Genomic DNA, 27,487 nt, shown 5'->3' with positions numbered 1-27,487 from the left:
GAGGCCATAAAATCCGAGAGAATCCATGTATGAAAACAAAGTATAGACTTTGGAAGAACTACTTGATGGTCGTAAGGCTGTTGGGTACAGATGGATTTTATAAGGAAGATGGACAACGATGGTAAGTGTCACCATTAAGAAAGCTTGACTTGTCGCTAAGATGTTTTCTGACAAGTTCAAGGAGTTGACTACAATGAGATTTTCTCACTCGTAGCGATGCTAAGAGTCTGTTGGAATTATATTAGCAGTTACTGCATTATTTATGAAATCTTGCAGATAGGATGTCAAAACATTGATTCCTTGATGATTTTCTTGAGGAAAGGTTGTATGCGATACAACCAGAAGGTTTTGTCAATCCTAAAAGATGCTAACAAGTATGCAAAGCTCCAGCAATCCTTCTAAGGACTGGAGTAAGCATCTCGGAGTTGGAATATACGCTTTGATGAGATGATCAAAGATTTTGGGTTTATACAAAGTTTATGAGAAACTTGTATTTCGAAAGAAGTGAGTGGGAGCACTATAGAATTTCTGATGAGTATACGTAGTTGACATATTGTTGATCGGAAATGATGTAGAATTTCTGGAAAGCATATAGGATTATTTGAAAAGTGTTTTTCAATAAAAAAACTGGATTAAGCTACTTGAACATTGAGCATCAAGATCTATAAGGATAGATCAAAAACGCTTAATAGTACTTTCAAATGAATACATACTGTGATAAGATTTTTGAAGGAGTTCAAAATAGATCGGCAAAGAAGGAGTTCTTGGCTGTGTTATAAGGTGTGAGTATTGAGTAAGACTCAAGACCGGACAACGGCAAAAGAGAGAGAAAGGATGAAGGTTGTCCCCTATGCTTTAGACGTAGGCTCTACAACATGCTATGCTGTGTACCGCACCTGAAGTGTGCCTTGCATGAGTCAGTCAAGGGGTACAAGAGTGATCCAGGAATGGATCACAGGACTGCGGTCAAATTTATCTTTAATAACTAGTGGACTAAGGAATTTTCTCGATTATGGAGGTGGTAAAAGAGTTTGTCGTAAAGGGTTACGTCGATGCAAACTTTGATACTAATCTGGATGACTATGAGTAGTAAACTGGATTCATATAGTAGAACAGTTATTTGGAATAGCTCCAAATAGTGCGTGGTAGCTGCATCTATAAGATGACATAGAAATTTGTAAAGCACACACGGATCTGAAAGGTTCAAACCCGTTGACTAATAACATCTCTCACAAGCGAGATATGATCAAACCCCATGGGTGTTGTATTCATTACAATCACATAGTAATGTGAACTAGGTTATTGACTCTAGTGCAACTGGGAGACTGTTGGAAATATGCCCTAGAGGCAATAATAAAATGGTTATTATTGTATTTCCTTGTTCATGATAAATGTCTATTGTTCATGCTATAATTGTATTAACTGGAAACCGTAATACACGTGTGAATACATAGACCACAACATGTCCCTAGTGAGCCTCTAGTTGACAAGCTCGTTGATCAACACATGGTCATGGTTTCCACACTATGGACATTGGATGTCATTGATAACGGGATCACATCATTAGGAGAATGATGTGATGTACAAGACCCAATCCTAAGCATAGCACAAGATCGTGTAGTTCATTTGCTAAAGCTTTTCTAATGTCAAGTATCATTTCCTTAGACCATGAGATTGTGTAACTCCCGGATACCGTAGGAGTGCTTTGGGTGTACCAAACATCACAACGTAATTGGGTGACTATAAAGGTGCACTACAGGTATCTCCGAAAGTGTTTGTTGGGTTGGCACGAATCGAGACTGGATTTGTCACTTCGTATGACGGAGAGGTATCTCTGGGCCCACTCGGTAATGCATCATCATAATGAGCTCGATGTGACTAAGTAGTTAGTCACGGGATCATGCATTATGCAACAAGTAAAGTGACTTGCCGGTAACGAGATTGAATGAGGTATTGGGATACCGACGATCGAATCTCGGGCAAGTAACGTACCGATTGACAAAGGGAATTGTATACGGGATTGCTTGAATCCTTGACATCATGGTTCATCCGATGAGATCATCGTGGAACATGTGGGAGCCAACATGGGTATCCAGATCCTGCTGTTGGTTATTGGCCGGAGAGATGTCTCGGTCATGTCTGCATGATTCCCGAACCCGTATGGTCTACACACTTAAGGTTCGATGACGCTAAGGTTATAGGGAAAGTTTGTATGTGGTTACCGAATGTTGTTCGGAGTCCCGGATGAGATCCCAGATGTCAAGAGGAGTTCCGGAATGGTCTGGAGGTGACGATTTATATGTGGGAAGTCATCATACAGTCACCGGAAGTATTCGGGCGTTTGTCGGTATTGTACCGGGACCACCGAAGGGGTTCCGGGGGTCCACCGGGCGGGTCCACCTGCCCCGAAGGGCCCTATGGGTTGTATGTGGAAGGGAACCAGCCCCTAAGTGGGCTGGGCACCATCCCCCCTACGGCCCATGCGCCTAGGGTTGGGGGGGGGCTAAGGGGGACGCCGCCTCCCCCCTTGGCTTGGGGGGCAAGCCCCCTCCCCTTGCCCGCCGCCTCCCTCTAGATCTCATCTAGAGGGGCTGGCCCCCTCCCCCCTTCACCCTATAAATAGAGGGGAGGAGGGAGGGCAACAACGCCACATCCAAGGCGCAGCCCTCCCCCTCTCCAACACCTCTCCTCCTCTGTTTGAGCTTGGCGAAGCCCTGCCGAAGAACCGCTGCTCCACCACCACCACGCCATCGTGCTGCTGCTGGAGTTGTATTACCCAACCTCTCCCTCCTCCTTGCTGGATCAAGGCGTGGGAGACGTCATGTTAAGGCATATCTCTCTCTATGTAGTTTCGGTGATTGATGACAACACGTTTGCGGACTAATCGTGTGCTTTGAGCTTTTCAGAGATTCATCCTTTGGCACAAGACGATTCCTTTCCCTTGGAGTTCTAATCTAAGACGACATAGCTCCTTCGTTTATGTTTTGGTGGATATGTTTCATAGGAGTCACCGCACTATAAAGAGGGGGTCCGCTTTGGTAAGGCTAGGGTGGAATCAACACGTACACATCCTATTTGCACCCTCTGAACCTTCCCGCTTCGATGGAGCTTCCATTTTCTTCCCAGGTGTTTTTTCTTGGTCCCAGCGGTAGTACCGCGGTGCCCAACGGTAGTACCGCTCAAGAGCCTCAAGCGTCAGTACCGCTCTGCAGCGGTAGTACCACCTGGGGGTCCTCAGCCGTAGTACCGCTGCAGTACCGGGCTCCTACCGCCTCGACTCGAGGAGGTCGCCTCTCGTGTTGGGTTGTGCGGTACTAGGCAGCGGCAGTAGTTGCGGTAGTACCGCTCCCGAGCGGTAGTATTGCCCTACCTCTGCAGTAGTACCGCACTGGGTCCTTTGTCTGCCCATCTATTTGCCCTCCCTGTCTGCGCGGCAGTACCGCGAGGGGGAGCAGTAGTACCGCTGGTGCCAGCGGTAGTTCCGCTGCCCCCTGCGGTAGTACCGCCCTCTGCGGGGCTATTTTGGGGGGTAACGGTTGGATTGTTCCCCCCACTATAAAAGGAGGTCTTCTTCCCAAAGTTGACTTACCTCTTCCCCCAAAGCTCCATTGTTGCTCCAAGCTCCATTTTCGCCCGATCTCTCTCCCTAGCCAATCAAACTTGTTGATTTGCTTGGGATTGGTTGAGAAGGCCCTGATCTACACTTCCATCAAGAGAAATTTGATTCCCCCCACTAATCCCTAGCGGATCTTGTTACTCTTAGGTGTTTGAGCACCCTAGACGGTTGAGCTCACCTCGAAGCCAAAGTCCATTGTGGTGAAGCTTCGTGGTGTCATTAGGAGACTCCAATTCAGTTGTGGAGATTGCCCCAACCTTGTTTGTAAAGATTCGGTCGCCGCCTCCAAGGGAACCAATAGTGGAATCACGACATCTCGCATTGTGTGAGGGTGTGAGGAGAATACGGTGGTCCTAGTGGCTTCTTGGGGAGCATTGTGCCTCCACACCACTCTAACGGAGACGTACTTCTCCTTAAAAGGAAGGAACTTCGGTAACACATCCTCGTCTCCATCGGTTCCCCTTTTGGTTATCTCTCACCTTTACTTGTGCAAGCTTACTTTGTGTTGCATCTCTTGCTTGCTTGTGTGCTTGTTGTTATTGCATCATATAGGTTGCTCACCTAGTTGCATATCTAGACAACCTACTTTGATGCAAAGTTGAAATTGGTAAAGAAAAGCTAAAAATTGTTAGTTGCCTATTTACCCCCCCCTCTCTAGTCAATTATATCGATCCTTTCAATTGGTATCAGAGCCTCGTCTCTTTATTAAGGACTTTGTTATCCGAAGAGTATGGTTGACATCACAGACGGTGGGGAGGAGCACTCCGATGTGAATCTGAGCTCGTCTACGGCCGATGGGGGAACCGCGGTCTCTCATGAGGAATTCAATGTGGATTTGGACACACTGAAAACCTCCATGACGACCGAGGTTGAAAGCATGTTTAATAAATTCTTAGAAGGACTTAAACTATCGACCTCACCGATGAAAGTGGGTGATCCCACTAACATGGTGACGGATGCTAACTCCGACAAGGGGGAAGCTAATAGTGAAAAGGGTCCTTCTACAAGTGGTAAAAATGGCACCGACATCTTTGCCCATGTGGAACCTCCCATTTATGGAGGACCAATTCCCTCTACTCATTTAAATCATGCCGACCCTCCTCCTAAGATTGTGAAAAATGAGGACTTTAACTCTTGGGTTTACTACTTCAAGTGTCATTTAAATCATGTGAATACTAATCTTTGGAGAATCATTGAAGAAGGTTTCTATCCACATGACCGAAGCAACTTCACCCCTAGAGAAGCCGTGGATAATCAATTCAATGAGAATGCTCTCTTCATCATCCAAGATGCAATCCCCCCCCCCCCGAAGATCTCCCTTATCTTCGACCCTACGCCATGGCCAAAGACGCATGGCATTGTGTTGTATCTCTCTATCGGGGAAGCGCAAGCATTCAATGCTCCAACTATGAAGTGGTGCAAGATGAAGCCGATGAGTTTGCAATGAAAGAAGATGAAGAACCTCGTGAGCTCTTTCGGAGAGTAACCTGATAACCCACAAGTGTAGGGGATCGCAACAGCTTTCGAGGGTAGAGTATTCAACCCAAATTTATTGATTCGACACAAGGGGAGCCAAAGAATATTCTTAAGTATTAGCAGTTGAGTTGTCAATTCACCCACACCTGGATAACTTAGTATCTGCAGCAAAGTATTTAGTAGCAGAGTAGTATGATAGTAATGGTAACAACGGTAAAAGTAAAGATAGCAGTATTGTAGTGATTGTAACAGTAGCAATGGTAAAGTAAATTAGCGAAACACAAGATGTGAAAAGCTCGTAGGCATTGGATCAGTGATGGATAATTATGTCGGATGTGATTCCTCATGTAATAGCTATAACATAGGGTGACACAGAACTAGCTCCAATTCATCAATGTAATGTAGGCATGTATTCCGAATATAGTCATACGTGCTTATGGAAAAGAACTTGCATGACATCTTTTGTCCTACCCTCTCGTGGCAGCGGGGTCCTAGTGGAACTAAGGGATATTAAGGCCTCCTTTTAATAGAGTAACGGACCAAAGCATTAACACATAGTGAATACATGAACTCCTCAAACTACGGTCATCACTGAGAAGTATCCCGATTATTGTCACTTCGGGGTTGTCGGATCATAACACATAATAGGTGACTATAGACTTGCAAGATAGGATCAAGAACTCACATATATTCATGAAAACATAATAGGTTCAGATCTGAAATCATGGCACTCGGGCCCTAGTGACAAGCATTAAGCATAGCAAAGTCATAGCAACATCAATCTCAGAACATAGTGGATACTAGGGATCAAACCCTAACAAAACTAACTTGATTACATGGTAAATCTCATCCAACCCATCACTGTCCAGCAAGCCTACGATGGCATTACTCACGCACGGCGGTGAGCATCATGAAATTGGTGATGGAGGATCGTTGATGATGACGATGGCGACGAATCCCCCTATCCGGAGCCCCGAACGGACTCCAGATCAGCCCTCTTGAGAGGTTTTAGGGCTTGGCGGCGGCTCTGTATCGTAAAACATGATGAAACTTCCTCTTTGATTTTTTTCTCCGTGAAACGGAATATATGGAGTTGGAGTTGAGGTCGGCGGAGCTGCACGGGGCCCACAAGATAGGGGGGCGCGCCCAGAGGGAGGGGGCATGCCCAGAGGGAGGGGGCGCGCCCCCCACCCTCGTGGACAGGGTGTGGGCCCCCTGGCCTTCATCTTTTGCCAGTATTTTTTATATTTTCCAAAACTTATCTCCGTGGATTTTCAGGTCATTCCGAGAACTTTTTTTTCTGCACAAAAATAACACCATGGCAGTTCTGCTGAAAACAGCGTCAGTACGGGTTAGTTTCATTCAAATCATGCAAGTTAGAGTCCAAAACAAGGGCAAAAGTGTTTGGAAAAGTAGATACGTTGGAGACGTATCAACTCCCCCAAGCTTAAACCTTTGCTTGTCCTCAAGCAATTCAGTTGATAAACTGAAAGTGATAAAGAAAAACTTTTACAAACTCTATTTGCTCTTGTTGTTGTAAATATGTAAAGCCAGCATTCAAGTTTCAGCAAGTATTATGAACTAACCATACTCACAATATCACTTAGGTCTCACAATTACTCATATCAATGGCATAATCAGCTAGCGAGCCATAATAATAAAACTCGGATGACAACACTGTCTCAAAATAATCATAATATGATATAACAAGATGGTATCTCGCTAGCCCTTTCTGAGACCGCAAAACATAAATGCAGAGCACCTTTAAAGATCAAGGACTGACTAAACATTGTAATTCATGGTAAAAGAGATCTAGTCAAGTCATTCCCAATATAAACCAATAGTAATACATGCAAATAACAGTGTGCTCTCCAGCGGGTGCTTTTTAATAAGAGGGTGATGACTCAACATAAAAGTAAATAGATAGGCCCTTCGCAGAGGGAAGCAGGGATTTGTAGAGGTGCCAGAGCTCGATTTTAAAATAGAGATTGAATAACATTTTGAGCGGCATACTTTCACTGTCAATGCAGCAACTATGAGATGGCTATATCTTCCATACTACATGCATTATAGGCAGTTCCCAAACAGAATGGTAAAAGTTTATACTCCCCCACCACCAACAAGCATCAATCCATGGCTTGCTCGAAACAACAAGTGCCTCCAACTAACAACAATCCTGGGGGATTTTTGTTTAATTATATTGATTTGCTTTTATCTTTTTGGATCATGAGACTAGGCATCCCGGTTACCGGCCCTTTCTCGTGAATGAGGAGCGGAGTCCACTCCTCTTGAGAATAACCCACCTAGCGTGGAAGATACATGCAGACCTAGTTGAAACATGAGCTGCTCGAGTATACAAAACACAATTTCATTTGAAGGATTGGAGTTTGGCACATACAAATTTACTTCGAACAGCGGGTAGATACCGCATATAGGAAGGTATGGTGGACTCATATGAAACATCTTTGGGGTTTATGGAGTTTGGATGCACAAGAAGTATTCCTGCTTAGTACAGGTGAAGGCTAGCAAAAGACTGGGAAGCGACCAACTGAGAGAGCGACAACAGTCATAAACATGCATTAAAATTAATTCACACCAAGTACAAGTATGAGTAGGATATAATCCACCATGAACATAAATATCGTGAAGGCTATGTTGATTTGTTTCAACTTCATGCGTGAACATGTGCCAAGTCGAGTCACTCAGTTTATTCAAAGGAGGATACCATCCCATCATACCACATCATAATCATTTTAATAGCATGTTGGCACGCAAGGTAGACCATTATAACTCATAGCTAATCAATCATGGCACAAGCAACTATAATCTCTAAATGTCATTGCAAATATGTTTACTTCATAACAAGCTGAATCAGGAACGATGAACTCATCATATTTACAAAAACAAGAGAGGTCGAGTTCATACCAGCTTCTCTCATCTCAATCAGTCCATCGTATATCGTCATTATTGCCTTTCACTTGCACGACCGAACGATGTGTATAATAATAATAGTGCACGTGCATTGGACTAAGATGGAATCTGCAAGCATTCAACTCAAGAGAGGAGACAAAGTAATATGGGCTCTAAGTTAAATAAACAATCATGCATATGAGAGCCGCTAAACATTTTCAATATGGTCTTCCACTCTCGACTCCCAAAGGAAGGAAAAGAAAATAAAACTATTTACACGGGAAAGCTCCCAACAAGTAAAAGAAGAACGAGAAATTTTTTTGGGTTTTCATTTTAATTACTACTACAAGCATGGAAATTAAACTAACTAATTTTTTTGGTTTTTCTTAAGGTTTATCAAGCACACAAGAAGAAGGCTAGAAAAAGAAAACTAAACTAGCATGGATAATACAATGAAAGAGTATGAGCACCGACAGCTAGAATAGTGTGTGAACATGAATGTAAAGTCGGTGAGAAATACGTACTCCCACAAGCTTAGGCTTTTGGCCTAAGTTGGTCTAATGCCAAGGATAGCCTGGCTGATATCCGTAGTTGTAACTGGAGTCGTACTGAGATGCAGCAGCAAATGCCTCCTGAGCTGCGGTATGCTGGCGAGCCGCCTCTGCTCTCCCCTCGTGTTCAGCTGCCTCCTCCCTGGTAACAACATATCTTCGTTTTTCCCGGTAATCAAAAAGGAAAGGAGCAGGGAGAGTAACAGGGACAGAGCTACGTCTGTCAAAGATTAGTCGATAATGGAGGAACTGTTCATTGCTCAAAAGAAAATGATGTTTGACCATCGCGTCATAATCTAAATAAGCAGGAGGCAACACCATATCCCCCTCCCGTGGGGCTATACCAAGATAATTAGCAACATGGGTCGCATAAATACCTCCAAATAAATCTCCAGACGTACCATTATTATGCAACCTACGTGCGACTATTGCCCCCAAGTTGTAATCTTTATTACCTAACACAACACTCTTAAGGACACAAAGATCAGGGACACACATATGACATGCTTCATCTTTACCGTTAATGCATCTACCAATGGAGAGAGCAAAATAATGTATAGCAGGAAAATGAATGCTCCCAATGGAAGCTTGTGCTATATCCCTAGATTCTCCCACAGTAATACTACCAAGAAAGTCTCTAAATTCAGATTTGTGGGGATCATTAACATTACCCCACTGCGGAAGTTTGCAAGCAGTTGTAAAATCTTCTAAGTCCATGGTATAAGATTTATCATAAATATCAAACAGGACACTCTCAGAATTACGCGAAGATTTATATTTAAAGCTTCTCACAAATGAATCAGTCAATTGATAGTACTGAGGACACTTATCTTGTAAGAAGTCCTCAAGATCGGCATTACGCACATATGCGTCAAATTCATCCTTAATGCCTGCATTGACCATAAAATTGTCTGATGGCCACTCACAGGCTCATACTTCTGCGTCCCTCGGTAGTTCATCGTCTTGCTCACGCATAGCAAGCGTGGGTCCTTTCTTTATTGAGGAACCACCTTGATACATTCTCCTAGACATATTTCTTTTTCTGCAATATTTATGAAATTTTTAGTAACTTCGAAATAAAAGTAAATAAAACTAAACAAGATTGGTAGCAACTACTCCTATAAGTGCGTAGAGACTATATCATGCATTAGAATTGCTTGGGACCTCATAAATTTAACATGCAAGCTCAAGAACAGGGTCACCTAGATAGCAAGAATTTGCAATGAATAAAGCACTAGAACAAAAACTAATTGGACCAATGGAGGAGTCACATACCAAGCAACAATCTCCCAAAGCAGTTTTGTGAATGGGGCTTTGAGCAAGGAGATCGAAAATCGCAGCAAAATGAGCTAGAACTCGTGCTTGAGCTGGATGGGGATTTTTTTGGGAATAAGATGGAGTGTGTGGGTGCAGGAATAAGTGGAGGGGGCCACCATGGGCCCACAAGATAGGGGGCACGCCCAGGGGGTGTGGGCGCACCCTCCACCCTCATGGCCAGGTGCCTGCCCCTCCTGTAGTGTTTTCAGTGCCTAAAATCCTCAAATATTCTATAAAAAATCATACTAAATTTGCAGGGCATTTGGAGCACTTCTATTTTTAGGATATTTTTTATTGCACAAATAATTCAGAAAACAGATGAATAATACTATTTTTGCTTTATTTATTCTAAATAGGAGAAAGTAAAAAGAGGGTACAGTGGTTGTGCCTTCTAGTTTCATCCATCTCATGATCATCAAAAGGAATCCACTAACAAGGTTGATCAAGTCTTGTTAACAAACTCATTCCGAATCACATAAAACCGGAGAAATTACAAAGTGACACTAGGTTACCTCAACGGGGATATGAAAATCCCCAATAATAAGAATATCATACTTTTTCTTTGCAGTAGGAAGAGGAAACTCAAAATCTCCAAATATAATTGATGGAATCTTCCCAATAGAATTTATGCTATGAACTTGAGGTTGTTTCCTCGGAAAATGTACCGTGTGCTCATTTCCATTAACATGAATGGTGACATTGCCTTTGTTGCAATCAATAACAGCACATGCAGTATTTAAAAAGGTTCTACCAAGGATAATTGACATACTGTCGTCCTCAGGAATATCAAGAATGACAAAGTCTGTTAAGATAGTAACGTTCGCAACAACAACACGCACGTCCTCACAAATGCCGACAGGTATAGCAGTTGATTTGTCAGCCATTTGCGAAGATATCTCAGTAGGTGTCAACTTACTTAATTCAAGTCTACGGTACAAGAAAAGAGGCATAACACTAACACCGGCTCCTAAATCACATAAGGCAGTTTCAATATAATTTCTTTTTATGGAGCAAGGTATAGTGGGAACTCCGGGATCACCAAGTTTCTTAGGTATTCCACCCTTAAAGGTATAGTTAGCAAGCATGGTGGAAATTTCAGCTTCAGGTATTTTCCTCTTATTAGTGATGATATCTTTCATGTATTTAGCATATGGGTTTGTTTTAAGCATATCAGTTAAGCGCATGCATAAGAAAATAGGTCTAATCATTTCAGCAAAGCGCTCAAAGTCCTCATCATCCTTTGTCTTGGATGGTTTAGGAGGAAAGGGCATGGGTTTCTGAACCCATGGTTCTCTTTCTCTACCATGCTTCCTGATGTCTACTACACAACCTTCTTCTTCTAGACGTTGTTGGGCCTGCAAGTGCACAGGTTTGTAGGACGGTAGCAAATTTCCCTCAAGTGGATGACCTAAGGTTTATCAATCCCTAGGAGGCGTAGGATGAAGATGGTCTCTCTCAAACAACCCTGCAACCAAATAACAAAGAGTCTCTTGTGTCCCCAACACACCCAATACAATGGTAAATTGTATAGGTGCACTAGTTCGGCGAAGAGATGGTGATACAAGTGCAAAATAGATGGTATATAAAGGTATTTGTAATCTGAAATTATAAAAACAGCAAGGTAATAAGTGATAAAAGTGAGCGTAAACGGTATTGCAATGATAGGAAACATGGCCTAGGGTTCATACTTTCACTAGTGCAAGTTCTCTCAACAATAATAACGTAGATAGATCATATAACAATCCCTCAACATGCAACAAAGAGTCACTCCAAAGCAACTAATAGCGGAGAACAAACGAAGAGATTATGGTAGGGTGCGAAACGACCTCAAAGTTATTCTTTTGGATCAATCTATTCAAGAGTTCGTACTAGAATAACACCTTAAGACACAAATCAACCAAAACCCTAATGTCACCTAGATACTCCATTGTCACCTCAAGTATCTGTGGGCATGATTACACGATATGCATCACACAATCTCAGATTCATCTAGTCAACCAACACAAAGTACTTCAAAGAGTTCCCCAAAGTTTCTACCGGAGAGTCAAGAACGTGTGCCAACCCCTATGCATAGGTTCATGGGCGGAACCCGCAAGTTGGTCACCAAAACATACATCAAGAGGCACATGGTATCCCATTGTCACCACAGATAAGCACGGTAAGACATACATCAAGTGTTCTCATAAAAGACTCAATCCGACAAGATAACTTCAAAGGGAAAACTCAATTCTTCACAAGAGAGTAGAGGGGGAGAAACATCATAAGATCCAACTACAATAGCAAAGCTCGGGATACATCAAGATCGTGCCATAGAGGGAACATGAGATAGAGAGATCAAACACATAGCTACTGGTACATACCCTCAACCCAGAGGGTGAACTACTCCCTCCTCGTCATGGAGAGCACCGGGATGATGAAGATGGCCACCGGTGAAGGATCCCCTCCTCCGGCAGGGTGCCGGGAAGGGCTCCCGAGAGGTTTTTGATGGCTACAGAGGCTTGCGGCAGTGGAACTCCCCATCTATCTTGATATTCGATGGTTTTAGGGTACGTAGGCTTATATAGGTGAAAGAAGTCGGTCGGGGGGTGCTCGAGGGGTCCACGAGACAGGGGAGCGCACCCAGTAGGGGGGGCGCCCCCCTATCTCCTGGGCTCCTCGAGTATCTTCTGACGTGAACTCCAAGTCTCCAGGATGATAATCTTCCAAAAAATCACGTTGCCGAAGGTTTCATTCCGTTTGGACTCCGTTTGATATTTCTTTTCTTCGAAATACTGAAATAGGCAATAAAACAACAATATGGGCTGGGCCTCCGGTTAATAGGTTAGTCCCAAAAGTAATATAAAAGTGTAAAATAAAGCCCATAATCATTCAAAACAGATAATAAAATAGCATGGATGCTTCATAAATTATAGATACATTGGAGACGTATCACTTCCTAGCAACAAAATCTCTCTTATCATAATGTTGATTTCTTGATTATGGGTTATCAAGATCAACAGCAGGTTCACTTTCTATATCATTGTTGTTACTAGGTTGAGCATCTACATGAACATCATTATTAGCATTATTATCAGGTTCATGTTCATCTCCGGACTGTGTTTCAACATCAAAGATAGAAGTATCATTAGGATTCTCAGGTTTTTCTACATTAGGTCCACTAGAAGCATGCAAAGTCCTATCACTTTTCTTTTTATTCTTCTCAGAGGAACTAGGAGCATCTAGATTATTATTCTGAGAATCTTGTTCAATCCTCTTAGGGTGGCCTTCAGGATACAAAGGTTTCTGAGTCATTTTACTAGTTCTAGTAGCCACTCTAACAGCAAAGTCATGTTTATTATCTAGTTCATCTTGCAATTCATTCTGAGCCTTAAGTACTTGTTCAACTTGACTGGTAACCATAGAAGCATGTTTACTAGTGAGTTTAAGTTCACCCTTAACTCTAGACATATAATCACTCAAGCGTCCTATCATATAAGCATTATTTTTCAACTGTCTACTAACATAATCATTGAAATTTGCTTGTCTATCCATAAAGTCATCAAATTCATCTAAGCATTGGCTAGCAAGTCTAGTAGATGGAATTTCAACTTTATCATATCTATACAGAGAATTTACCTTTACTACCTGTGTCGGGTTATCAAGACAATGTGTTTCTTCAGGTGGTATATTAAGACCATCTATCTCTTCAACATGAGGTAAATTCTTAACGTCTTCAGCTTTAATACCTTTTTCTTTCATTGATTCCTTTGCCTCTTGCATATCTTCAGGTCTGAGAAATAGAACACCTCGCTTCTTCGGAGTAGGTTTAGGAATAGGCTCGGGAGTTGGCTTAATTGGTTCAGGAATTGCTTCAGGAATTGGCTCAGGAAGAGTCCAATTATTTTCATTTGTCAACATATTGTTCAATAATAATTCAGCTTGGTCGACTGTTCTTTCCCTGAAAACACAACCAGCACAACTATCCAAGTGGTCCTTGGAAGAATCAATTAGTCCATTGTAAAAGATATCAAGTATTTCATTTTTCTTAAGAGGATGATCAGGCAAAGCATTAAGTAATCAGAGAAGCCTCCCCCAAGCTTGTGGGAGACTCTCTTCTTTGGTTTGCACAAAATTATATATTTCCCGCAAGGCAGCTTGTTTCTTATGAGCAGGGAAATATTTAGCAGAGAAGTAATAAATCATATCATGGGAACTACGCACACAACCAGGATCAAGAGAATTAAACCAAGTTTTAGCATCACCCTTTAATGAGAATGGAAATATCTTAAGGATATAATAATAATGAGACTTCTCATCATTAGTAAACAGGGTGGCTATATCATTTAACTTGGTAAGATGTGCCACAACAGTTTCAGATTCATAGCCATAAAAAGGATCAGATTCAACCAAAGTAATTATTTCAGGATCAACAGAGAATTCATAATCCTTATCAGTAACACAGATAGGTGAAGTAGAAAAAGCAGGGTCAGGTTTCATTCTAGCATTAAGGGATTGCTGCCTCCATTTAGCTAATAATTTCTTAAGTTCATATCTATCTTTGCAAGCAAAAATAGCTTTAACAGCTTCCTCATTCATAACATAACCCTCGGGAACAACAGGTAATTCATAGTCAGGGGGAGAACTTTCATCATCACTATCATCAATAATAGCATCTTCAATAATTTCATTCTCTCTAACCCTAGCAAGTTGTTCATCCAGAAATTCACCTAATGGCACAGTAGTATCAAGCATAGAAGTAGTTTCATCATAATTATCATGCATAGCAGAAGTGGCATCATCAATAACATGTGACATATCAGAATTCTTAGCAGCAGCAGGTTTAGGTGTCGCAAGCTTACTCATAACAGAAGGTGAATCTAGTGCAGAGCTAGATGGCAGTTCCTTACCTCCCCTCGTAGTTGAGGACTAAATTTTAGTTCTTTGATCTTTCAAGTTCTTCATAGTGATTAGCAGATATAAATCCCAAGTGACTCAAAGAATAGAGCTATGCTCCCCGGCAACGGCGCCAGAAATTAGTCTTGATAACCCACAAGTGTAGGGGATCGCAACAGCTTTCGAGGGTACAGTATTCAACCCAAATTTATTGATTCGACACAAGGGGAGCCAAAGAATATTCTTAAGTATTAGTAGTTGAGTTGTCAATTCAACCACACCTGAATAACTTAGTATCTGCAGCAAAGTATTTAGTAGCAAAGTAGTATGATAGTAATGGTAACAACGGTAAAAGTAAAGATAGCAGTATTGTAGTGATTGTAATAGTAGCAATGGTAAAGTAAATTAGCGAAACACAAGATGTGAAAAGCTCGTAGGCATTGGATCAGTGATGGATAATTATGTTGGATGCGATTCCTCATGTAATAGCTATAACATAGGGTGACACAGAACTAGCTCCAATTCATCAATGTAATGTAGGCATGTATTCCGAATATAGTCATACATGCTTATGGAAAAGAACTTGCATGACATCTTTTGTCCTACCCTCCCGTGGCAGCGGGGTCCTAGTGGAAACTAAGGGATATTAGGGCCTCCTTTTAATAGAGTACCGGACCAAAGCATTAACACATAGTGAATACATGAACTCCTCAAACTACGGTCATCACCGAGAAGTATCCCGATTATTGTCACTTCGGGGTTGTCGGATAATAACACATAATAGGTGACTATAGACTTGCAAGATAGGATCAAGAAATCACATATATTCATGAAAAAATAATAGGTTCAGATCTGAAATCATGGCACTCGGGCCCTAGTGACAAGCATTAATCATAGCAAAGTCATAGCAACATCAATCTTAGAACATAGTGGATACTAGGGATCAAACCCTAACAAAACTAACTTGATTACATGGTAAATCTCATCCAACCCATCACCGTCCAGCAAGCCTACGATGGAATTACTCACGCACGGCGGTGAGCATCATGAAATTGGTGATGGAGGATGGTTGATGATGACGATTGTCGGTGTCAAAACCAGTGGATCTCGGGTAGGGGGTCCCGATCTATGCGTCTTAGGCTGATGGTAACATGAAGCAAGGGACACAATGTTTACCCAGGTTCGGGCCCTCTCGATGGAGGTAAAACCCTACTTCCTGCTTGATTAATATTGAAGATATGAGTAGTACAAGAGTAGATCTACCATGAGACCGTAAAGGCTAAACCCTAAGAGCTAGCCTATGATGGTATGTTTGTAATTGTGATCGGCCTTCTAAGGACCATCCTCTCCGGTTTATATAGACACCGGAGGGCTAGGGTTTACATGGAGTCAGTTACAAGGAAGGAAATATAATATCCGGATCGCCAAGCTTGTCTTCCACGCAAGGGAGAGTCCCATCCGGACACGAACCAAAGTCTTGAGTCTTGTATCTTGACGCTTCTATAGTCCGGACGATGTGTACAGTCCGGCTGTCCGGATCCCCCCTTATCCAGGACTCCCTCAGTAGCCCCTGAACCAGGCTTCAATGACGATGAGTCCGGCGTGCAGTCTTGTCTTCGGCATTGCAAGGCGGGTTCCTCCTTCCGAATACTCCAAGGTTATTATCGAACACGTAGGCCGTGTCCAGAGCTGCAAAATGATCTTCACATACCACCATAGAGAGAATGATACTTCAGCTGACAACTTTTAGACGACGTGACATGCCATTATAGCCAGGTCATTGTTCGAACCGTTTTTTCACAACCAGCCACAGCACGCATTGCGAGGCGGTTTCCTTGACATGTCTTGTCAAAGCAGAGATCATGTCCCCTTATCACGGGATTCTCATTAATACGGGTATGGGTAATCCCTCCGTGCCATCAATCGTGGCGCTTGGGAAGTAAGCGATTCTCAACAGGCTAGTGGGGAGGTGCACCGCTTTTATCTCCTCTATAAAGGGATAAGAGTTCCCCATTCTTATCCATGCCTTCTTCCTCCTCTGCCCACTCTCGCCTTCTCGAGCTCCAGCGCCCTAGTTCAAGTCTTCTCCGCACAGCTAAACATGTCCGGAGCAGGAGGCAAATGGGTGGCTTCCACCGTGAAGGAGAAGAACATCGCAAGTCTTCGGGCGGCCGGATACTTGGCCGCAGACATAGCACACCGGCTACCAGACGGTGGGCAGGTCATTCCAACCCCAGGACCCCATGAGAGGGTCGTGTTTCTTGCCCACTTCATCCGTGGACTGGGGTTTCCACTCCACCCCTTCGTCCGCAGGCTCATGTTCTACTACGGGCTAGACTTCCATGATCTAGCCCCGAACTTCGTCCTCAACATCTCGGCGTCCATCGTCGTATGCGAGGCTTTCCTCCGCATCAAGCCTCATTTCGGCTTATGGCTGCAAACCTTCTGCGTGAAGCCGAAGATCATGAGCGTCCAGCAAGCAGAGTGCGGAGGAGCCATGGTGGGCAAAATTCCTTGCGTCACCTGGCTTGACATCTCCTTTGCGGAAATCGTGAAGGGGTGGCAGTCGGGGTGGTTCTACATCACCGAGCCGCGCGACACCAACTGGGTGGCAGCCCCTGAGTTCCGATCTGGAACCCCTATGCAGCTCACCTCCTAGGGACAAAAGGGCCTGTTATGGGGCGAATCTGCAGAGCTGACCAGACTCATCAACTGCATCAAGGGCATGAAGGACAAGAACATCAAGCTTGTCAACGTGATCTAGGTCATGCTCGTTCGCCGGATTCTGCCTTGCCAAAGGCGGGCATTTAATCTGTGGGAGTTCGTCCCGGCCGAACACCAGACGCTCCAGAGGCTCTATGGCATGAAGCACAAAAACACGTGGAAGGTGTTGTTCAAGGCCTCCGAGGTACCTCGTCTCATATCCGATGACCATGGGCTCCACGCCGCGCGGCACCCTATCCAGGTGAGTTCTTAGGCTGCTGATACGTCTCCAAGGTATCTATAATTTTTTATTGTTCCATGCTATTATATTACCTGTTTTGGATGCTTATGGGCTTTATTCTACATATTTTAATCATTTTTGGACTAACCTACTGACCGGAGGCCCAGCCCGTATTGCTGTTTTTTTTTTGCTTATTTCAGTATTTTGAAGAAAAGGAATATCAAACAGAGTCCAAATGGAATGAAACCTTCGGGAGCGTTATTTTTGGAACAAATCTGATCCGGAGAGCCTGGAGTGCAAGTCAAGAAAGCTCCAAGGGCCCCACGAGATAGGAGGGCGCCCCCCTGTCTCGTGGGCCCTCGGGCGTCCACCGACGTACTTCTTCCTCCTATATATACCTACAGACCTTGAAAACATCCAGGGGCACCACGAAACACAATTTCCACCACCGTAACCTTCTGTATCCGCGAGATCCCATCTTGGAGCCTTCGCTGGCACTCTGACGGAGGGGGAATCGACCATGGAGGGCCTCTACATCAACATCCTTGCCCCTCCTATGAGTTGTGAGTAGTTTACCGCAGACCTACGGGTCCATAGTTATTAGCTAGATGGCTTCTTCTCTCTTTTTGGATCTCAATACAATGATCCCCCCCTCTCTTGTGGAGATCTATTTGATGTAAACTCTTTTTGCGGTGTGTTTGTCGAGATCCAATGAATTGTGGGTTTATGATCAAGTTTATCTATGAATAATATTTGAATCTTCTCTGAATTCTTTTATGTATGACTGAGTTATCTTTGCAAGTCTCTTCGAATTATCAGTTTGGTTTGGCCTACTAGATTGATCTTTCTTGCCATGGGAGAAGTGCTTAGCTTTGGGTTCAATCTTGCGGTGTTCTTACCTAGTGACAGAAAGGGTTGCAAGACATGTATTGTATTGTTGCCATCGAGGATAACAAGATGGGGTTTATATCATATTGCATGAGTTTATACCTCTACATCATATCATCTTGCTTAATGCGTTACTCCGTTCTTATGAACTTAATACTCTAGATGCATGCTGGATAGCGGTCGATGTGTGGAGTAATAGTAGTAGATGCAGGCAGGAGTCGGTCTACTTGTTTTGGATGTGATGCCTATATACATGATCATGCCTAGATAACGTCATAATTATTCGCTTTTCTATCAATTGCTTGACAGTAATTTGTTCACCCACTGTAATACTTATGCTCTCGAGAGAAGCCTCTAGTGAAACCTATGGCCCCCGGGTCTATCTCTTATCATATTTGCTTTCGATCTACTTTTATTTGCATCTTTACTTTTCTTGCATCTATATCATAAAATACCAAAAATATATTTATCTTATCATACTATCTTTATTAGATCTCACTTTCGCAAGTGGCCGTGAAGGGATTGACAACCCCTATATTGCGTTGGTTGCGAGTTCTCAGTTTGTTTGTGTAGGTGCGTGGGACTTTTGAGGAGCCTCCTACTGGATTGATACCTTGGTTCTCAAAAACTGAGGAAAATACTTACGCTACACTTGCTGCATCACCCTCTCCTCTTCGGGGAAAACCAACACTAGCTCAAGATGTAGCAAGAACGATTTCTGGCGCCGTTGCCGGGGAGGTCTTCGCTCAAGTCAAGACATACCAAGTACCCATCACAAAATCATCTCCCTCGCATTTACATTATTTGCCATTTGCCTCTCGTTTTCCTCTTCCCCACTTCACCCTTGCCATTTTATTCGCCCTCTCTTTCCCAATCTTCTCCCCTCTTTTTCACTTGCCTCCTTTTGTGTGCTTATTTGCTGTTTGACCTTATGGCTACGCCTAAGGGGCCTGAACACCTTCTCAGAAGGATGGATGAGATTGAATCGAATATTAGAAGTTTTATGAATTTGCAATTTGAGCACAATAATTTCTTAGGAAAAGAGCTTAATGAACAAAAAAGTTTTTTGGGATTTATGAACTAAGAGCTTGATGATATGAATAAAGAATTCTATGGTGTTAATGCTCAAATTACCCGACTTGAAAATGCTATAGCCAAAATTTCTGACAAGCAAGCCACCTTAGTCAATAAGATGGCCGCTAAACCAGAAAAATTACATGAAAATAATGATGAGGATCTTAAAGTTATTGATGCGTCTCCTATTAGACCTATGTTTTGCAATATGAATTTTTATGATTATGGGACTGATGATGAATCAACTTTGCCTAGAAGGCGTCCCAAAAATTCAGAGTCTTTAGATCTTAATGTTAAATTTGGTAAAAGAGAGATTGGAGAATCCTCAACTTCTAATAATATTGAACCTACTATATCGGATTTCAAGGAATTTGATTATGATAATTGCTCTTTAAAAGGTTGTATTTCCTTGTTGCAATCCGTTGTTAATTCTCCTCATGCTTATAGTCAAAACAAAGCTTTTACCAAACATATTGTTGATTCCTTGATGCAATCTTATGATGAAAAACTTAATTTGAAAGTTTCTATACCTAGAAAACTTAACGATGAGTGGGCACCTACTATAAAGATTAGAATTAAAGATTTTGACTGTTTTGCTTTGTGTGATTTGGGTGCTAGTGTTTCCACAATTCCGAAAACTTTATGCGATATTCTAGACTTCCATGATCTTCATGATTGCTCTTTAAATTTGCACCTTGTGGATTCCACCATTAAAAAGCCTATGGGAAGGATCAATGATGTTCTTATTGTTGCTAATAGAAATTTGGTGCTCGTAGATTTTATCGTTCTTGATATATATTGCAATCTTTCTTGCACTATTATTCTTGGTGGACCTTTCCTTAGAATGATTGGTGCGATTATTGATATGAAGGAAGGGAACATTAGATTCATATTTCCTTTAAAGAAAGGCATGGAGCACTTTCCAAGAAAGAAATTCAAATTACCTTATGAATCTATCATGCGTGCTACCTATGAATCAAGTGCCAAAGATGGCACTCGTTAGATCTATCCGTGCTTTTATGCCTAGCTAGGGGCGTTAAACGATAGCGCTAGTTGGGAGGCAACCCAATTTTCTTTATGTTCTTTGTTTTTGTTCCTGTTTAGTGTTAAATTTTGTTTCTACTTTCTGTTTAGATGTGTTTTTATCTTTTGTTTAGTGTTTGTGCCAAGTAGAACCTATAGGATAAACTATGATGATGGTTGATTTGATTCTGCTGAAAAATAGAAACTTTGTGCTCACAAGAAAAAATTCAATAAATCACAAAAAAGAGATTTTGCGTTGATTCTTTTTTCTGCTGATCAATAAACAAATTGTACAGTACGTCCTGTTTTGGTACGAGTTTTAGAGTTACAGAAGTTTGCGTTAGTTACAGATTGCTACAGACTGTTCTGTTTTTGACAGATTCTGTTTTTCGTGTGTTGTTTGTTTATTTCAATGCATCTATGGCTAATAAATTAGTTTATAAACCATAAGGAAGTTGGAATACAGTAGGTTTAACACCAAAATAAATAAATAATGATTTCATTGCAGTACCTTATGTGGTGGTTTTGTTTTCTTTCACTAATGGAGCTTATAAGATTTCCTGTTGAGTTTTGTGTTGTGAAGTTTTCAAGTTTTGGATAAAGCTTTTATGGACTATGGAATAAAGAGTGGTAAGAGCCTAAGCTTGGGGATGCTTATGGCACCCCAAGATATTCAAGAATAGCCAAAAGCTTAAGCTTGGGGATGCCCCGGGAAGGCATCTCCTCTTTCGTCTTCGTTCATTGGTAACTTTACTTGGAGCTATATTTTTATTCGCTACAGGATATGTGTTTTGCTTGGAGCGTCGTGTATATTGGTCTTTGCTTGTTAGTTTACCACAATCATCCTTGCTGTAACACTCCTTTTTGGAGAAGCCTATTTGATTAGAATTTGCTAGAATACTCTATGTGCTTCACTTATATCTTTTGAGCTTGATAGTTTTTGCTCTAGTACTTCACTTATATCTTTTAGAGCATGGTGGTGGATTAATTTTATAGAAATTGCTAGTCTCTCATGCTTCACTTATATTATTTTGATAGTCTCTTAGAACAACATGGTATTTTCTATGGTTTTAATTTGGTTCTAGAATGATGAGCATCCAAGTTGGGTATAATAAAAACTATCATAGAAAGTGAATTGGATGCTATGATCAATTTGATGCTTGATAATTGTTTTGAGATATGGAGGTAGTAATATTAAAGTCATGCTAGTTGGGTGATTATGGATTTAAAGAATGCTTGTGTTGAAGTTTGTGATTCCCGTAGCATGCACGTATGGTGAACCGCTTTGTGATGAAGTTGGAGCACAATTTTATTTATTGATTGTCTTCCTTATGAGTGGCAGTCGGGGACGAGCGATGGTCCTACCAATCTATCCCCCTAGGAGCATGCGTGTAGTGCTTTGGTTTTTGATGACTTCTAAATTTTTACAACAAATATATGAGTTCTTTTGATTAATGTTGAGTCCATGGATTATACGCACTCCTTTCACCCCTCCATTATTGCTAGCCTCTCTTGTATTGTGCAACTTTCGCCGGTACCATACACCCACCATACTCCTTTCTCAAAACAGCCATCATACCTACCTATTATGGCATTTCCATAGCCATTCCGAGATATATTGCCATGCAACTTTTCACCATTCCATTCATATGACACACATTACTTTTGTCATATTGCTTTTTGCATGAACATGTAGTTGACATTGTATTTGTGGCAAAGCCACCGTTCATAATTCTTTCACACATGTCACTCTTGATTCATTGCATATCCCGGTATACCGCCAGAGGCATTCATATAGAGTCATATTTTGTTCTAAGTATCGAGTTGTAATTGTTGAGTTGTAAAAAAAATAAAAGTGTGATGATCATCATTATTAGAGCATTGTCCCAGTGAGGAAAGGGTGATGGAGACTATGATTCCCCCATAAGTCGGGATGAGACTCCGGACGAAATAAAAAATAAACTAAAAAAAGAGGCCATAAAAAAAGGAGAAAAGGCCCAAATAAAAAAATGTGAGAAAAAGAGAGAAGGGACAATGCTACTATCCTTTTACCACACTTGTGCTTCAAAGTGGCACCATGATCTTCATGATAGAGAGTCTCATATGTTGTCACTTTCATATACTAGTGGGAATTTTTCATTATAGAACTTGGCTTGTATATTCCAATGATGGGCTTCCTCAAAATACCCTAGGTCTTCGTGAGCAAGCAAGTTGGATGCACCCCACTAGTTTTCTTTTGTTGAGCTTTCATATATTTATAGCTCTAGTGCATCCGTTGCATGGCAATCCCTACTCACTCACATTGATATCTATTAATGGGCATCTCCATAGCCCGTTGATACGCCTAGTTGATGTGAGACTATCTTCTCCTTTTTTGTCTTCTCCACAACCACCGTTCTATTCCACATATAGTGCTATGTCCATGGCTCACGCTCATGTATTGCGTGAAAGTTGAAAAAGTTTGAGATTATTAAAGTATGAAACAATTGCTTGGCTCGTCATCGGGGTTGTGCATGATTAAATACTTTGTGTGATGAAAATCGGCCCTATGGGTTGACGTGGAGGAATTCCTCCTCTTCCCCCTTGTACAAAGCGGACAAGATCTTCGTTAGAGTGGCAGCCGAATCCGGCCCCTTGCGGCCACACCGGGTGGCGTCATCCTCCCCGTTGAAATCCCACATGGGGTGGCCTCTGTACTGAAGCGGCTGCACCCCCCGCATAATGCATGTGGCCATGACCTCAATCATGGTCAGTCCGGAATGAGCTAAGAACCTTATCCGGCTCATCAGGTAAAGGACGTCCCTGTCATTTTCCTTCTGAGGGCTCCGTGGACGCCAGCTCAGGCGCTTCTTCAAGGGAGCATTATCAAACTCAGGGAGGCCGATCCGTACAGGGTCCGGCAGGGGGACGTCTTCTATGTAAAACCATTCTGAAGGCCAGTCTTCGAACGCCTTCTTTGGGGTCCCGGATAGATATCCGGTCTCGGCGATGTGCCATAGTTCGGCTTCGCCCACTTGATATATCAACCCCCTCTGAGAACGGGGCACGAGGCAGAACAACTTCTTCCACAGCGTGAAATGGGCCTCGATGCCCAAAAACATCTCGCAAAGGGCTACGAAGCCCGCAATATGCAATATGGAGGCAGGCGTAAGGTTGTGTAACTGGAGGCCATAGATTTCCAGAAGCCCCCGGAGAAATGGATGAATTGGGAATCCAAGCCCTCTTATTAAGTAAGGGACAATGCATACCCGCTCTCCTTTGGAGGGATTGGGGACGCTCTCCGCTTGCTCTCTGCCATTATAGGTGGCAATCCCGGCTTGAACTGGGACCATGTAAGCTGGGGGAAGAAGCCCCTTGGTTTGGAGCGCTACTAGCTCGCTGTGCGGGACGGAACACCTCTCCCAATCTCCAGGCTGAAGGCTGGGGGTGCGAGAGGAGGAGCTGCGTTGACCAGCCATGATGGAATGGATCTCTGTCAAATGCACTCCGATGAATGCTCGCGGAGGGGAGATGGTGTGATTCGGATCTAAAATCCCCGCCTCTTTATAGGCGGCCCCTTGGCGCAGCTAGGGGGGTAAATGAAAAAACATCCTATCTTTTCGCATTCTTTTGACACATGGAAGATGGCCATTATTGGGCGCAGAAGCCAAGGAGCACAGCATTCATCAGAAGCCGAACACTGTTCAACAGGTATATGGGATTTGGAGAAGAAACCGCCTTGCAATGCCGAAGACAAATCTGCGCGTCGGACTCATCGTCATTGAAGCCTGGTTCGGGGGCTACTGAGGGAGTCCTGGATTAGGGGGTGTCCGGATAGCCGGACTATGACCTTTGGCCAGACTCCCGGACTATGAAGATACAAGATTGAAGCTTTGTCCCGTGTTCGGATGAGACATTCCTTGGCGTGGAAGGCAAGCTTGGCAATAAGGATATGTAGATCTCCACCCATTGTAACCGACTCTGTGTAACCCTAGCCCTCTCCGCTGTCTATATAAACCAGAGGGTTTTAGTCCGTAGGACGAACAACAATCATACCATAGGCTAGCTTCTAGGGTTTAGCCTCTCTGATCTCGTGGTAGATCAACTCTTGTACTACTCATACCATCAATATTAATCAAGCAGGAGTAGGGTTTTACCTCCACCAAGAGGGCCCGAACCTGGGTAAAAACATCGTGTCCCTTGTCTCCTGTTACCATCCGCCTAGACGCATAGTTCAGGACCCCCTACCCGAGATTCGCCCGTTTTGACACCGATAAGGACCCTTTTCATCGAATCCGATCCGACTAAAGTGGGAGAGATAGACACCCGCTAGCCACCTTATGCAACTAGTGCATGTCAGTCGGTGGAACCTGTCTCACGCAAGCGTACGTGTAAGGTCGGTCTGGGCCGCTTCATCCCATGATGCCGCTGAATCAAGATAAGACTAGTCACAACAAGTAAATTGACAAAATCGACGCCCACAACAACTTCTGTTCTACTCGTGCATAGAAACTACGCATAGACCTAGCTCATGATGCCACTGTTGGGGATCGTTGCAGAAATTAAAAAAATTCTACGCATCACCAAGATCAATCTATGGAGAGACTAGCAACGAGAGAGAGGGGAGTGCATCTTCATACCCTTGAAGATCGCGAAACGGAAGCGTTGTAAGAACGCGGTTGGAGGAGTCGTACACATAGTGATTCAGATCGTGGTCGATTCCGATCTTAGCGCCGAACAACGGTGCCTCCGCGTTCAACACACGTGCAGCCCGATGACGTCTCCCGCGCCTTGATCCAGCAAGGAGGAGGGAGAGGTTGGGGAAGACAACTCCAGCAGCAGCACGACGGCGTGGTGGTGGTGGAGCAGCGGTTCTCCGGCAGGGCTTCGCCAAGCTCAAACGGAGGAGGAGAGGTGTTGGAGGGGGGAGGGCTGCGCCTGCGATGTGGTGCTGCTGCCCTCCCTCCTCCCCTCTATTTATAGGGTGAAGGGGGAAGGGGGCCGACCCCTCTAGATGAGATCTAGAGGGGGGGCAGCCAAGGGGAGGGGGCTTGCTCCCCAAGCCAAGGAGGGCGCCCCCCTTAGGGTCCCCCCAACCCTAGGCACATGGGCCCTAGGAGGGATGGCGCCCAACCCACTTAGGGGCTGGTTCCCTTCCACATACAGCCCATAGGGCCCTCCGGGGCAGGCGTACCCTCCCGATGGACCCCCGGAACCCCTTCGGTGGTCCCGATACAATACCGGCAAACCCCCGAATACTTTCGGTGACCGTATGATGACTTCCCATATATAAATCTTCACCTCCGGACCATTTCGGAACTCCTCGTGGCATCCGGGATCTCATCTGAGACTCCGAACAACATTCGGTAACCACATACAAACTTTCCCTATAACCCTAGCGTCATTGAACCTTAAGTGTGTAGACCCTACGGGTTCGGGAATCATGCACACATGACCGAGACATCTCTCCGGCCAATAACCAACATCGGGATTTGGATACCCATGTTGGCTCCCACATGTTCCACGATGATCTCATCGGATGAACCATGATGTCAAGGATTCAAGCAATCCCGTATACAATTCCCTTTGTCAATCGGTATGTTACTTGCCCGAGATTCGATCGTCGGTATCCCAATACCTCGTTCAATCTCGTTACCAGTAAGTCACTTTACTCGTTGTGTAATGCATGATCCCGTTACTAACTACTTAGTCACATCGAGCTCATTATGATGATGCATTACCGAGTGGGCCCAGAGATACCTCTCCGTCATACAGAGTGACAAATCGTAGTCTCGATTCGTGCCAACCCAACAAACACTTTCGGAGATACCTGTAGTGCACCTTTATAGTCACCCAGTTACGTTGTGACGTTTGGTACACCCAAAGCACTCCTACTGTATCCGGGAGTTACACAATCTCATGGTCTAAGGAAATAATACTTGACATTAGAAAAGCTTTAGCAAACGAACTACATGATCTTGTGCTATGCTTAGGATTGGGTCTTGTCCATCACATCATCCTCCTAATGATGTGATCCCGTTATTGATGACATCCAATGTCCATAGTCAGGAAACCATGACCATCTGTTGATCAACGAGCTAGTCAACTAGAGGCTCACTAGGGACATGTTTGTGGTCTATGTATTCACACATTATTACGGTTTCCAGTTAATACAATTATAGCATGAACAATAGACAATTATCATGAACAAGGAAATACAATAATAACCATTTTATTATTGCCTCTAGGGCATATTTCCAACAGAAAGAGGCAGCAAGTTCGCTCATCTCTTCGTCCACCGTGCAGCGAGATCCATCCTCCCGCCGAAGCGCCCTAATGGTATTTTTCCTCTTTCTATGTGTAGCTCTGTTATGGAAATATTTGGTGTTTTGATCACCGGCTTTAAGCCAGTCCACACGGGAACGTTGATGGTAGAACAACTCCTCCCTTGCATAGATTTCTCTCAACTTTTCCTCAATGGCCCGGGTTTCCAGTGAACACCCCGACACCGCTGCCTGAGTTTTGGCTGCCACAAGCTGGGATTTGAGCTTACTGATTTGACGTCGAATAGATCCAAAGACCGCCCTAGCCCAACGCTGCATGGAGCTTGCTACCCGGCCTAGTCGCTGCATATATGCCTGCACCCCTTGCGCTCCCACATCCGATGAGGACCAAGCTTCAGCCACCATATCGTCGTAAGTCTCATGCCTGGTCCATGCCTCCTCAAAGCGGAAAGGTCTATCACCAGCTGGTCTGCTGGTAGGAGTTGTCTCCACGGCCCGAATCAGAACTGCTTGGTGATCGGACTCCTCAGTCATCACATGCTCAACCATCGTC

The sequence above is a fragment of the Triticum aestivum genome, chromosome 6B, assembly GCF_018294505.1.
Source record: "Triticum aestivum cultivar Chinese Spring chromosome 6B, IWGSC CS RefSeq v2.1, whole genome shotgun sequence".
NCBI classification, from domain to species: Eukaryota; Viridiplantae; Streptophyta; class Magnoliopsida; order Poales; family Poaceae; genus Triticum; species Triticum aestivum.
Note: the sequence above shows the minus strand (reverse complement) of the source record.